At 41.9% G+C, this 12,781-nt stretch overlaps 1 protein-coding gene across 1 annotated transcript in view; it reads right to left on the bottom strand.

Moving 5' to 3' along the window:
- GFOD2 (Gfo/Idh/MocA-like oxidoreductase domain containing 2) overlaps positions 1-12,578 on the bottom strand; it is a 35,549-nt gene extending 22,971 nt beyond the window's left edge. Inside the window, exon 1 of the mRNA XM_004371480.3 lies at positions 12,458-12,578. The gene's annotated coding sequence lies outside the window, so the exon portion shown is untranslated. The remainder of the gene's footprint in view (positions 1-12,457) is intronic.
- Between the last annotated feature and the right edge of the window lie 203 nt (positions 12,579-12,781).

Below are 12,781 nucleotides of genomic sequence, written 5' to 3'. Positions count from 1 at the left end.
AAAAAAAAAAACTGTTCATTGTGCTTTAGACGAGGGTTTACAGAAAAGTAGTTTCTCATGAAGCAATTAATATACATATTGTTTTGTGACATTGGTTGTCAACCCACAACGTGTCAACATCTCCCCTTCTCAACCTCGGGTTCCCTATTACAAGCTTTCTTGTCCCCTCCCGCCTTCTCATCCTTGCCTCTGGGCTGGTGTGCCCATTAGGTCTCGTTTTGCTTTATGGGCCTGTCTAATCTTTAACTGAAGGGTGAACCTCAGGAGTGATTTCAGTACTGAGTTAAAAGGGTGCCCGGGGGCCATATTCTCGGGGTTTCTCCAGTCTGTCAGACCAGTAAGTCTGGTCTTTTCTTGAGTTAGAATTTTGTTCTACATTTTCCTCCAGCTCTGTCCGGGCCTTCTATCGTGATCCCTGTCAGAGCAGTCAGTGGTGGTAGCCAAGCACCATCTAGTTGTGCTGGACTCAGGCTGGTGGAGGCTGTGAGTTGTGGTCCATTAGTCCTGTGGACTCATCTTTCCCTTGTGTCTCTGGTTTTCTTCATTCTCCCTTGCTCCAGATGGGATGGGACCAGTGGAGTATCTTAGACGGCTGCTCATAAGCTTTTAGGACTGCAGATGCTACTCACCAAAGTAGGATGTAGAACATTTTCTTTATAAACTATGTTTTACCAATTGAGCTAGATGTCCCCCAAGACCATGGTCCCCAGCCCTCAGCCCAGTTAATTTGGTCCATCAGGGAGTTTGGATGTGTCTATGAAGCTTCCATGACCTTGTCTTGGTCAAGTTGTGCTGACTTCCCCAGTATCATGTACTGTTTTACCCTTTACCAAAGTTACCACTTATCTATTGTTGTTAGTGTTTTTCCTTTCCCACCCCTCCCCTACCTCATAACCATCAAGGATTGTTTCTGTGTATAAACCTTTTCTTGAGTTTTTAGTAGTCTCACACAGTATTTGTCCTTTTGTGATTGACTTATTTTACTCAGCATAATGCCCTCCAGATTCACCCATGTTGTGAGATGTTTCGTAGATTCATCATTGTTCCTTATCGATGCGTAGTATTCCATTGTGTGTATGTAGCATTGTTTGTTTATCCATTCATCTGCTGATAGGCACTTAGGTTGTTTCCAACTTTTGCTATTGTGAATAATGCTGCAATGAACATGGGTGTGCATATGTCTATTTATGTGATAGCTCTTATTTCTCTGAGATATATTCCTAGGAGTGGGATAACTGGATTGTATGGTATTTCTATTTCTAGCTTTTTAAGGAAGCACCATATTGTTTTCCAAAACGGTTGTAACACTTTGCACTCCCACCAGCAGTGCGTAAGAGTTTCAATCTCCCCGCAGCCTCTCCAACATTTTTTTATTTTCTGTTTTTTGTTTTTTGATTCATGCCAATAATGTTGGGGCAAGATGGTATCTCACTGTAGTTTTTATTCGCATTTCTCTAATGGCTAGTGATCGCGAATATTTCCTCATGTATCTGCTAGCCACCTGAAATGTCTTCTTTAGTGAAGTGTCTGTTCATATCCTTTGCCCATTTTTCAACTGGATTTTGTCTTTTTGCTGTAGAGGTGTTGGATTTTCCTATAGATTTCAGAGATCAGACCTTTGTCAGATTTGTCACAGCCAAAAACTTTTTTCCCAGTCTGTAGGTTCTTTAAACAAATTTTTTTTTAAGTCACTCCAAAGTGAAACTCCTCACTCATTAAGCAGTTTCTCCCCATTCTCCCTCTTCTCAGCCCGACAACCACCAATCTGCAGTCTGTCTCTGTCTTAGTCATCTAGTGCTGCTATAACAGAAATACCACAAGTGGATGGCTTTAACAAAGAGAAATTTATTTTCTCACAGTCTAGTAGACTAGAAGTCCAAAATCAGGGTGTCAGCTTCAGGGGAAGACTATCTCTGTCGGCTCTGGGGGAAGGTCCTTGTCATCAATCTTCCCCTGGAAAAGGAGCTTCTCTGTGCAGGAACACCAGGTTCAAAGGACGCACTCTGCTCCTGGCACTGCTTTCTTGGTGGTATGAGGTCCCCCTGTCTCTCTGCTCACTTCTCTTTTTTATATCTCAAAAGAAACTGGCTCAAGACACAGTCCAATCTTGTAGATTGAGTCCTGCCTCATTAACATAACTGCCGCCTATCCACCTCATTAACATCATAGAGGAAGGATTTACAACATACAGGAAAATCACAACAAATGACAAAATGGTGGACAATCACACAGTACTGGGAATCATGGCCTAGCCAAACTGACGCACATATTTTTGGAGGAGCACAATTCAATCCATGACAGTCTCTATGAATTTATCTATTCTGGATATTTCATATTGATGGAATTAGACCTTTTGTGTCTGGCTTCTTTCACTTAAAGTTTTGGAGGTTCACTCATGTTGCAGCATGTATCAGTACTTCATTCACTTTATGGCTGAGTAATATTCTATTTTATGTATACCACCATTTGTTTATTCATTCATCAGTTGATGGCCATTTGGACTGTTTCCACCATTTGGCTATTATAAGTACTGCTAAGAACATGTGTGTACTTGTTTGAGTACTTGTTTTCAATTCTTTTGGGTACATACCTAGGAGTAGAATCGTGAGGTCATATAGTAATTCTATGTTTAACTTTTTGAGGAACCACCAAATAGTCTGCTTGATATTTTAATTACCAATTGCTATAAGCATCATAGTCAGGGTCAGGGGAGTGAGACACATGTCCATGTCCTTTCCAAATTCACATCCAGGGCATACTTCCTCCTCTTTCAGACCACATTCCTTTATGCTCTAGTTATATGTGGTTGTATGTTTCATTGGTGGCTTAAAACAACAATGGATTGGAAGAATTTTTAATAACCTCTGTTTTACTGCCACTGACTCAAAGGGCAGCTTCATCAACACCCATAAAGGGGCATCAGCTGGCCCTTGAGGAAGCCAGATGGCATGAAGCTGGGCAGGCTTGATGGCTAGGTATTTCCTGCTCAAGCAGGCAGAGCCGGTTTTCCTCGTTTATTTCAGTGGCCACCCTTTCTCACCTCTAAAATCTCCCTAACATCCTTGCACACACTCTTCACATCCCTCCAAAGACTTGCACAAACCCAGCCCTGCCAAGCTCACATCCATCCCAATCACCACATGCCGGTCAGGAATAAAGTGTGGAAAGTTCCTTGGCAGCACTGGCAATATGTAATTTGATGAGGCTACAGGTTATGGGGAAGGCAGCACAGCACAGAGATTAGAGGCATGGAATTTGTAGCCATCCTGCCTGGGTTAAAATCCCGGCTCCACCAGCTGGGTGACCTTACGTAAGTTTCTTAACCTTTCTGTGTCTCAAGTTTCTTCATTTGTAAAATGGAGATACCCGTACCTACCTCATAGGAGAGTTAAAGATTAATATTGGTAAAGCACTTAGAACACAGCCTGGCACATACTTAGTTACTACAAAGGTCATTTGTTGTTGTTTTAAAGAGATATCTAGTATTTATCTATGACTGATTTAGATGTCGCCCCTTGATAATATCCTGAGCTAATACACAGTGAGTGCAATAGGCCAGGCAGTGTTAATAACATAGTACATCTTCTCTCTGAGTCCAGGAAACCCTGCTAACAGATAAAGAAACAGAAGCTCAGAGAGGCTAGGTAACTTTTCTAAGGTTCCACCACCGGCTGTGTGTAACAGACCTGCCACAACCAGCTGTGAGACAAGGCTCCTCAGCTTCTCTGAGCCTCTGTAGAAACAGGCATTATGTAACCCTTGTATGTGTGGCGCAACTCTTCTCTGATCCGTGGTGGTGAGTATGAACCATCAACTGGACATACTGATGCCTCCTGAATTCATCCACTGCCTAGCTCAAGCCACCATCAACTTTTGCCTAGACTCCCCCAACAGACAGCCAACAGTTCTCCTGGCCTCAACCATTTCCTTTCCCAGCCTTTTAAGTGTACCTATGATAAAGCTTAAATTCCTTGATGGGGTTCACAAAGTCTCTCCCCACAGTGGGTTGGGCCTCTTCACCGCACTATTTACTCCTTATCCCTGCAGTGGACATTCTGGTGACCAGCCATATATAACTTCTTCAATCCTGCGCTGAGATTTTTGTACGTGCTGTTTGCTCTGCCTAGAATAATCTTTTCTTACTTCCCCTGGCTAACGCCTTCTCATAACCTATCAGGTCTCTACGTAAACACCACTTCTTTGGAGAGGCCATGCCTAAGCTGGGTTAGGTGACTTGGCCGTCAGTTCCCAAAGCAGCCTGGGCTTTGGTTTCACAGTACTCATCACACTTCACTGCGATCACGTAGTATATGTCATGATGGCAAGGATGTTGTCTGTCTCACTCACTGCTGTGTCACCCAGACTAAGCACAGTGCCTAATAATGAGGTAGGTGCTGGGAAATGATTGTGGAAGGAATGTACGAATGAATGAGAATGAAAATGAATGAATCAAGAAGTCAGACCAAAGGCTGCTGCACTGACTGCCTTTAAATTCCTTCGTTTTCTGATTTTAAATAAACGGTTATTTTAAAATCTTAAAGAGTATAAGCTAACTGAATGACGTCCCAGAACTCATACTGTGGAACATCTTCCTGGAAGAGAGGTGCAATGACTTAACATCCAGTTGCAAAGAAATCTATAACATAAGAGCATTAATTCTTTTATTTTTCTATTGTAGTAAAATATATATAACAAAACATTTGCATGGGGAGAGCAATTTGGGTCACATAACAATGTATGTATAAATTTTTGTATGGGAAAAAAAAATTTGCCATTTCAACCATTTTTACATGTACAATTCAGCGACATTAATTGCATTCACCACACTGTGCAACCATCATCACTATGCATTTCTAAATTTTTTCATCACACTAAACAGAAACTCAGTACCTCTTAAGTAATAACTCCCTATTTCCCCCTCCCAACCATTCCTGGTTGCTACTAATAAAATTTGGTCTCTATGCATTTGCCTATTCTAGATATTTCATATAAGTGGCATCATATAATAGTTTTCTTTTTGTATCTGATTTATTTTCACTCAGCATAATGTTTTCAAGGTTCATTCATGCGTGAGCATGTATCAGAACATCATTTCTCTTTATGGTTGAATAATATTCTATTGTATGGATATACCACATTTGTGTATCCGTTCATCTGTTGATGGACACTTGGGTTGTTTCCACCTTTTGGCTATTGTGAATAATGTTGCTATGAACATTGGTAAAGTAGCCCTGGTGGTGCAGTGGTTAAGCACTTGGCTGAAAATCAAAAGGTCAGCGGTTTGAACCCACCAGCTGCTCCACGGGAGAAAGATGTGGCAGTCTGCTTTCGTAAAGATTACAGTCTTAGAAACTCGGTGGGGCAATTCTACTCTGTCCTACAGGATCACTATGAGTTGCAATCAACTCGACGGCAGTATGTTTGGTTTCGGTTTGGGAAACACTGGTGTACGAGTATCTGTTTGAGTCTCTGCTTTCATTTCAAGCCTTTTGAACTAGGGTGCAATTACTGGGTCATATGATAATTCTATCTTTAACTTTTTGGGGAACCACCAAATTGTTTTCCACAGACTGCACCATTTTACATTCCCAACAGCAATGGATGAGGGTTCCAGTTTTCTCCACATCCTCCCCAACATTTATTTTCCTTGTAACATCCTAGTGGGAGTGAACTGGTATCTCATTATGGTTTTGATTCACATTTCCCTAACGACTAATGATGCTGAGCATCTTTTCATCTGCTTATTGGTCATCTGTACATATTCTTTGGAGCAATGTCTGTTCAAGTCCTTTGCCCATTTTTTGATTGGGTTGTTTGTCTTTTTGTTGCTGAGTTACAAGCATAATTCCTGAGCATGGTAAAAGAGAGAAAATAAAAACGTGCAGGCCAACTTTAAGTTTAATCATTGTTTTGTAAAAACCAGGAACTTGTTGGGGAAATAAGTAGGAATGCTTTCATGAACATGAACTGGTACATGCCAGTCATGTACCAAGAATTAATTAGGAGGGTGTGTGCATGGTCGTCTGCCCCAGCCTTTCTTTTGGTTCCCCCAACATCAGAATTGAGTCAGTGTGGCAGACAGGCTGTCAATGCCTGAAGAGCAGAGCTGGACCCAACAAAGAAAGACATCCCGTCATTAGAGCCTGAGCAGGGGCAGGTATGCAGCTTCAGAGTCTGTACTATGTGTCCACAGTGGAGCAACTACATGCAGTATAGTTACAACTTCCCACTAACCAACACGTACTCAGTATGGATGAAATGGTAGCAGGAATGCTTTCAGGTAGATGTGAAATGTTTCTTCAACTGCATTTATGTTTCTATTGAAAAATAAAAGCCAAATGAAAGAAAAAGGTATTGAGTTTTACAAATTACAGTTACGATAAATACTCTGGTTCCTGGATTTCAAAGATCCAGAGGCTCTGTGGAGAAGGTTTAGTTTCCCTATATTTGCTTATTTTAACAGTGCCTACACTGACTCCATGACATGGTCAGATTCCCACATTCCCATTGAGAGCAGCGGCACGAACAGCGCAAAGGAAAGAAACGTTATTCCTCAAGGTCCCCAAGCTGACATGGTTGGTAAACTGCTAGGCAGCCACCACAGAATCGGAGCATACCTAGCACTGGCCAGAGACGCTGGCTCTCCCCCACCCCCAACCCCTCACATCTCCACACAGTGTCCCAGGAGGGACACTAATGACAGGCATAATGACTTGTCCTACAAGGCGTAACTACTCAATGTACAAAAGGGTCAGCTAAACTGGGTCATAAAGGAGAAATAAATTTAATACCCACAGAGGTATCTGGACCACAATCAGGTCTAACAGTTACCTTTAGCTGATGATTACAGTAGGAAAAAGTACTTGTCTACCAGTTATATCAGGTCTTTAGTATTTTTATAAATCTGGTAATAACAAGAACATTATTTTTTTTCTAAGAGCGCTTTAACAGTGAGTTCCAGATTGACATCAAACTGAAAGTTCCATTCTCAGCCCTACTCTTTCCCTAAGCAATTTTATCTAATCCTTCAACTTCACTAATGACCTCCATGCCAACATTCTAGACTTTTGATCTCCAGACTTGACAATTCTCTCCAGCTCCAAACTTCTAAGTTTCTTCTACTGGAAATGCCCACTTGTGTGATCTACCAGCCTCCTCCAACCCAAATTAATCTTCTCTCTCAAATATGAACCTCCTCCTGTGCTCAGTCCCTTTTCAGTGGTATAATATTCCATCACTGGAGCCCTGGTGGCACAATGGTTAAGCAACTGGCTGCTAACTGAAAGGTTGGTGGTTTGAACCCACCCAGCAGCTCTGTAGAAGAAAGACCTGGCGATCTGCTTCTGTAAAGATTACAACCTAGAAAACCCTATGGGGCAGTTCTACTTTATTACATGGGGTTGCTATGAGTCGAAATTGACTCAACAGCACCTAACAATAACAACATCCCATCACCAGAGTTCTTTCTTCATTCATTCCACATGTACTTTTTAAGCATTCGAATGAGTTAGACACCATGCCAGAGTTGGGGTACACAGCAGTGATCTAGATAGGCCAGGTCCTTGGTGCTTACAGTTTCCATTTCTTGTTATATCCACAGATGAGCACCAAGGACGATCTGACATAAGAACATAATGAGTGTTCAAAGATCTTTCCCTGTAGCAGGGAAGTGAACAAGACTGCCTTCGCCTTTAAATCACTGATGTAAAACATACTTGTCCATGACGCAAGTGAAGTAGCCAATCTAGAGAGAGGTATGTTATAAACTTGTTTTACTTGTGGTCCCGAGAAAAGGGTGAGTTTTGTTTGCTTTTATTACTGTAAAAATATATATAATACAACATCTGCTAATTCAACATTTTTTTTTAATTGAGGTAAAAATTCCCATAACATAAAATTAACCATTTTGAAACACCAATTCAGTGGTGGGTGATTTTTAGTTATTATAATAAATGTTTTTCAGTTTATAAACCTAATTAATAATTAACTGACATTTTCTTAGTGTTTTCCACCTTCTATATGAATAAATTACTCTGCTCCTGAGAAAACTGGCTATTTCTACAGCAGCGAAGACAATCTGGGTCACTCATTTGCCTTGCCTCTGGACTTCAGGTGTAGGGCATTCTTAGGGCATCCAGGGGTACAGCAACCCACAACCGGTGATAGTATGTTACACACCAAAGGTTACTGAGAAGGGTAAGTAGTTCCCCAGTTGATTAGAAATGCCTGACACTCTTCACAAGTGTCTCCTACTTGTATGCAAAAAGCTGCCGACCAGCTGGGCATGACTATGCTCAGATGTGATTTAACAATCTTCTAGCTGTTAAATGTGAGGTGTAAAATAATGTAATCTCACAATAATCTTTGCCACACTGCTCCCCCCTTTTCCTTTTTTTTGGTTAATGTGTAATGAAGGAGGCCAGTTACAAAATTCAGGTAAGATATACCTACCTGATAATATCCGTTCATTTAAGTATTTTAGAATTTTCTGATTTTTAAAGTTCACGTGATGCACTACTGTTAGACATTTATGTTATTTTCAATTTCTGTTATAAATTATACAGGTGAAGAAATTATGATCCAGAAGTTACATGATTTGCCTAAGGTTATCATTCTAAACAAAATATAATTGTGAAAGTAATAATAAAGATTTTGAGGTTGTAAAGTGATATGGCAAATCTCAAAGCCAAGTTATAGTGTTCCAGGTCCTCTCTATTTTGAGGTTATGTATTTCTCCTGAGAAATTGAGAGCTGACAGTTTGAGAGTAGCAGTTATCTCAGGTCAGAAAGGAAGACTGTGCAGTACCCAGTTCCTGTTCTTCACAGCCCTATTCCTAACTCTTCATGGTAGAGGACTGATAGAAACGCCTACAGAAGCACCTCTTAGAAAATGGCTTTGCAAAGCAGTGGGGAAGAGTAAACTGTCCCCCAGCAATTGTAAGGCTACCCTGGGTCCCAGAGTGTGGCATTTTGTTACTGGATGACTTAAGAACTGACAGAACCTGGGACAAAGGCATTACTTGCCATTTTGCTTCTAAGAATAGCAACTAAGGAACAAGTGCTTAGGGATAACGCTTGAGTATCTTTAGACCTGGCGATCTGCTCCTGTAAAGATTCCAGCCTAGGAAACCTTATGGGGCAGTTCTACTCTGTCACATGGGGTTGCTATGAGTTGAAAATTGGCTTGACGGCACCTAACAACAACAGACTGAAGTAATGCACAAATATTATCTCCTCCTTAACGTTTAATCCCTATTTTCTAAGTATTGTTTCCCATCACCATCAGATAGAAAAATCTATTCCACTTTTTATTTACTCTGCCTTGGTTTGAAGAGATGGTACTTTAGGGAGCTCATTCCTGACCTAGTGTCTAATTCATCAGTGGATGTTAAGAGTGTAGGGAAGTCTTACTGTTTCATGTTTTTCCTCAGTATCTCTTATCATTCTGACTTTCATGAGCCCAAGCTTATTTCAAATATCTTTCATTCTCTACTTTTTAAAATGCCTGATATAAAAATTTTCAAGTATTTTGAACTTTTAGACTCTCTTGAAGTTTACTAATACAATGAAGTTATTATAAACTGCTACTTATGTAAGGAAAATAATTTCCCATTACTATACCATATAAAAACCTACGAGCCCTAGTGGCACAGTGATTAAGTGCTCAGCTGACCAAAAGTTCAGTGGTTCAAACCCACCAGCCTCTCCGCAGGAGAAAAGTGTGGCAGTTTGCCTCAGTAAAGATTTACAGCCTTGGAAACCCTATGGGGCAGTTCTACTCTGTCCTATAAGGTCGCTATGAGTCAGAATCAACTTGATGGCAATGGGTTTGGTTTTTTGGTTTTGATATACCATTTAAAAACAGCAAAATCTCCAATTCAATTTTTTTCCATAGATGCTTTCCAATTCCAATAGTGGATTTATCCTAAAATACAACCCCTACTATAAATGTCCATGAATGACTTTTCAAGAATCTGAAAGGTTCTTTTCCTACTTCTTAGTTAGTGGACTCTACTTCCTGTGTTTTCTGAACACAGACTTCTGTATTACAACTTCTTACATCAGTAACACTGCATCCCTGTTTCATTTTTACTCTTATCGGAAAACTAGGAAACCAGCTCAGTGAAAGTAGATCCTGTTAGCATTACTGCTTTATCTGGTACCCTTTCCTCATGGTTGACCTGTCAGATACTGTTGATTACTTTATTATAGGCCAGATTTAATAACTGCCCTCAGCTGCCCCAGAAAATGGAGTGGGTGTTAAGTAATTATTTGTCAAAGATTTCACTGTCACAGCAACTAAGAAACATTTTAAGAGTCCTCTGTAAGTTCACCTTCTCCTCTGAAAATAAATGATTTTTTTTTTTTTAAATTGTAGGAGCTCAGAAAATGCACCCACATCAAATGTGGACATAGTCACTACATTTAAGTGGTATCTTCTCCAACAGCTCGTTCAAGCAGGTACTTAGACTCAAAGCACCTCCCAAGCCCTATCCAGCTTCGCCTCAGGTTCAAGAGTTGGCCAACTGCTCCCTTACATTTTACTTTGATTTTGGCCTACATACCGTACTTTGATGTGAACCAATGCTAAACTAATGGAGGTTCCTACACAAACTACAATGATTTTCATGAAGCTTTCCTGATAGGATTTGATTAACAGTGCTGATTTTCCCCACAAATTACATATCCTTCTGATAATGCCACATTTTATCTCCTGAGATATTTATACATAATATTTCCACAGATACAAGAAAACTCAATAAAATGCACAGCCACAATATCCATAGTTATGGTCTGGCATTGACTGAAACTCAGACAAAGATTTCTTCCTCAAATTTATTTGACCTATTATAAAACTTTTGATGTATCTTCTCTTAACACTCTGGAGGAAAAAAAAAAAAAAACCCACCTTGCTGCTAAGTAAAATATGTATTGAAAATTAGTTTATGATGATGATTAGAATCAGGAGCCATCTTTTTTAAATCACACACTTTCCCTCCATATAGTGAATTCTTTGTTTTTTTTGGAGGGGGGATCTTTTTTTTTTCCTACTGGTAGTCCTACTACTAACGGCTTCTAATATTTCTATAGAAATGATATATCCGAAATTCCTTAGCAAATAAAAATAACTGGATAAGACCCACAACCATAGAAAAAGTGGGGCAACCAAGTAGTAAGAAAAACCCTCTCACAACAGAGCCTATAAAATGGATATTCCACCAACAGAAGTGTCTGCTGAAAATTCTCACCTCTTTGTCCGGACAGATTCTCTAAACTCCTAGTCCAAAAACAGCAGTTTTTTTTCAAGTTTTCTGTAAAGTGGATGGCCTTAAAACTCTTGTTCCCTGGTGTAGCTTTTCAGAAGAAATGAGTTTCTTTATCAAGAATGAATCTAGCTTCTACTCTTAAAGACAACCCTCTTCCATATCACAATAACACTTTGTCTTTCTTTTCTAATTTAAAAGTTGTTCCCTTCAACTGAAAGGTCACATACTAAGGACTCTTCCTTCAGAGGCCCTTGTGCTCCATAGCTTACAAAGGTCCTCTGGGTGGTGCCTGCCCTGGTTCTGTACACTCAAAAGGCACCCACTTTCTTCCTTATGTGTCTTGCCCTCAGGTGACACTACGGGAACAATGAACATAAATAAGATGGCTTATAATCTTCCTTGGTATCTATCCAATGCTGCTTTAAACTTTTCTATGCCAGATTTCTTCTTTTGATTCCGCAGCTGTCTGGGAGATAAACTCTTCACACAACCACTCACAAGTGCTCATCTCCAGCCCCCCTCTTCTGCCCTCACCATTCATGTGGGATAATGCCTTGATGTCCTCACCTTTGTCTTCCCAAGTCCGTATACCCCCTTCCTGAGCTTCAGAGATAGGCCAGAACCATCGAGATGTGGGAATGCCGTGGCAAGTGGGCCCTAGGGCTGGCAGAGCCACCCGCACCTTCTGGGGTGTCCCTCTTCCCACTTGTACCTGAATACCGTTTCCAAAAAGTACCTTCTCACTCTGAAAAAAAAATGGCCCAGCTACCCCGCGAGGCCTTTGTTTGCGGCTTCCACACTTCACACATCCTCATCTACAAAGCGTCCATCCTCACACAGGTAGGGGGTCTAGACGGTACAGGGTGGAGGAGCCCAGGTTTCCGCGTCTGGTAAAGGGATGGTTTCTGTCTGAGGTCCTTCCTTCCAGGATCACAAATTCTACAATTCTACGACCAAACGTGCAGGTCCCATTTCTGGAATGGGGAGTGTGAACCCCAGGACGACCCTCGACCACGAACTCCGCACCCGGGCCATGCTGGCAGTTAGAACGGCCCCCCTCCGGCCCACGCTCGGTGTACCGCTGTCTCTGACCTCGGTCGCCTGGCCGCGGAGGAGGCCCGACCGGCGCCCGCTCGCGGCCGCGCCATGCCCTCCTTTACCCACACCCGCCGCCGCGGGGCGCCTCTCACCTGGCACGCTGGCATCTACCGCCCCGCGCCGCATTAGAGACCATGGGTCCGGACGGGTCTCGGCCGCCACCGGCCAGCGGTGAGGGAGGCTGGCGGCGACGCGCGGACACCAGAGTACAGAGCGCCGCCACCGGGAACGCGCCAGGTTTCTAAGGAACCGGAGGCTCAGAAAAAGGATGGACGGGATAGCGAAGGACTGCGCATGCTCTTTGACGGGGGTGGACCTGTACGGGATGGGGCCGTAACCCAGAGCTGCGCATGGTCGCTCGTTGGGGGCGGAGCTTAAGTAGCCTGGCTAGGGATCCCGGTTATTCTTTTCCGGCC

The sequence above is a fragment of the Trichechus manatus genome, unplaced genomic scaffold, assembly GCF_000243295.1.
Source record: "Trichechus manatus latirostris isolate Lorelei unplaced genomic scaffold, TriManLat1.0 scaffold00014, whole genome shotgun sequence".
NCBI lineage: Eukaryota > Metazoa > Chordata > Mammalia > Sirenia > Trichechidae > Trichechus > Trichechus manatus.
The sequence above is the reverse complement of the archived record's forward strand: the minus strand, read 5'-3'. Positions and strand labels throughout refer to the sequence as shown.